Below are 2,283 nucleotides of genomic sequence, written 5' to 3' on the forward strand. Positions count from 1 at the left end.
TTTTTTTAACATGGAACAGGTTTATGAATGAAATATTTAAGGTTTTTGTAGGCCCCACCCTCTCCCCAAAATACGCGTACCACTAGGCCAAGCCTTACTTTCGTTTAGAGGTAGCAGCGCCAAGACGCGCTCTGCCACCAGCCGTGGACGTACAACATTGGTTGCTGCTTTGGAACTGGAATAAAGAGTAAATCATTAAATTGACTCAGATTCAGGCAATAATGTGCTAAAAAGACGAATACTATATTTACATAGCATGAAGTGATTTAAAAAACATTATTTTCATCAACCGAAATGTCCACTGATAAATCTCAGATAAGATAGTAGGGCCTATAATACATACTCCAAGTATCGAAATGCACGCCATCGTGTCAGGATTCAATATTTCGACATTAATTATGTCATCATCAAGAATCATTAGGAATTCCTGATGATCAATTTTTAACACGATTGAGAGAAAAAATGTGGGTCTTCTTGTGGGTCACAGCGGCTCAAAATTCAAGATTCAAGATAATTTTATTGTCTAAAAAACCCAGAAATTACGTTCCACTGGCAGTGTTACAAGAGTTAACAACATATACAGTAATAAATAAAAGATAACAATAATACCTCTATATATCCTTTTTGTAAGATTCAACCGCGGTTGACTATAATTATAATACTAATGAATTTTGGGAAAACGCCGAACGTTTTACAATTGTGTAAAAAATGATAATCCAATTCAGCTTTAATGAAGCGTAGGGATATCTTCTCATACTTCCTAAGCAAACAAATTGGCAGGTCTTCCGAACTAAAATCCTTAATGATGGAACCAAACGGACGCAAATTGATGAAAAATACAACACATTTTAAGAAAAGAACTAAGGATTTAATTGTAGTAAACATGTTTCGGGTGTTCTCTCTCACCCATCATCAGTACAAACTGAAAGGCGAAATAAACGGAAATAAAAACCTTGTCATTCTTAACTAAGAGTATTTATACAAAGAATGAAGCGCCACTTGTGGTTTGTCCTTTTGGCGTTCCATAAATATAATAGCGTAGGTTCTTCTTCCACTCGTTGTGGACGATACAACATGGCGAATTCCAGAAACACATATAGATCCTACACGCATATAGCACGAACATTGATATGTGCCAAATTTGTGAACATTTTAAAATTCTCTCTACGACATAGCACGCACCCCCGCACCCTTCACGTACTCCTAACGCTTGTTCCCGAAGACTTTAATCATTGACATGCCGAAGTACGCGCCAGTACAGGAACGAAAATCGTGCAAGTGTCAGGGTGGCTAGACTTGTGCTAAATGCGTGACAAATTTATGATCACGCATGTTTCTGCAAAATGCGTGTTTCATCCAAAATCATTTTGAAATGCGAGACGGTTGATATTATGCCATGGACAGAAAGTTTACTGATCAGACAAAAAATCTCCGTAGCCTTGCTTGTGATTGCTTCAACTTGTGTAAAATGTGCCAGTGTGATCCAAGCTCTATAGCATTGTTTGTAGTTGCGTCAACTTGTCTAAATAGATTTAACTAAGGGTAAACCAAACTGTATCCTCACTTTTTTTGCGTTCAGTAAATGGTAAATACGGAGGAGATTTGAAATTGTACGGTAGATAGAAACATCTGGAATAAGTTTGTGCAGGCATTAGTGCCACCTGGGGTGTAAGATGTTGGCTGTCACATACCCTTAGATGCGCCACTGAAAAACTCTAATTTTTCCAAAAAGCCTATAATAGTTGCTACCGTCATTAATTCTTTGGCCTACTTGGCTTCATATACTGATTATGTAAACAGTATGACAGCCTTTTTGCAAGTTTCGCCAGAGGAGAAATAATTCGATAGTAGGCCTACAACGTTAATGTGTCAGGGACGTAGCCAGGATTTTGAAAAGGGGGAGCCGTTATGCGGATTACGTATGCCCCCGGCGGGGTCAAGGGGGCGAATCCCCCTGTGAAGTAGCGCACTCTGAACGTTCTTAGGACTGTTTGAGAGGATAAAGTGAAAATTGCAATAGACGCATTATAAATAAAAAAGACGCATTCATTATAAATAAAAAAATAATTATATAATAAATCAACAGTGGCAGATCCAGGAATTCGAAAGAGAGGTGAACCAGGGAGGGACTTTCACAAACCGAAGAACCACCCACCTCAGCCCCACCATGGATGGGGCTGAGGTAAGAACATTTATGATTAGGGCATCTCTAGATGGCCGGAATTTACAATCTCGCACTTAAATTTGAATATATTTTTCCTTTTTTTTCCTTAAAAAAATGAA

Source organism: Anneissia japonica, unplaced genomic scaffold, assembly GCF_011630105.1.
Source record: "Anneissia japonica isolate Jap-2015-1 unplaced genomic scaffold, ASM1163010v1 scaffold8236_len642391_cov169, whole genome shotgun sequence".
In the NCBI taxonomy this organism is placed as follows: domain Eukaryota; kingdom Metazoa; phylum Echinodermata; class Crinoidea; order Comatulida; family Comatulidae; genus Anneissia; species Anneissia japonica.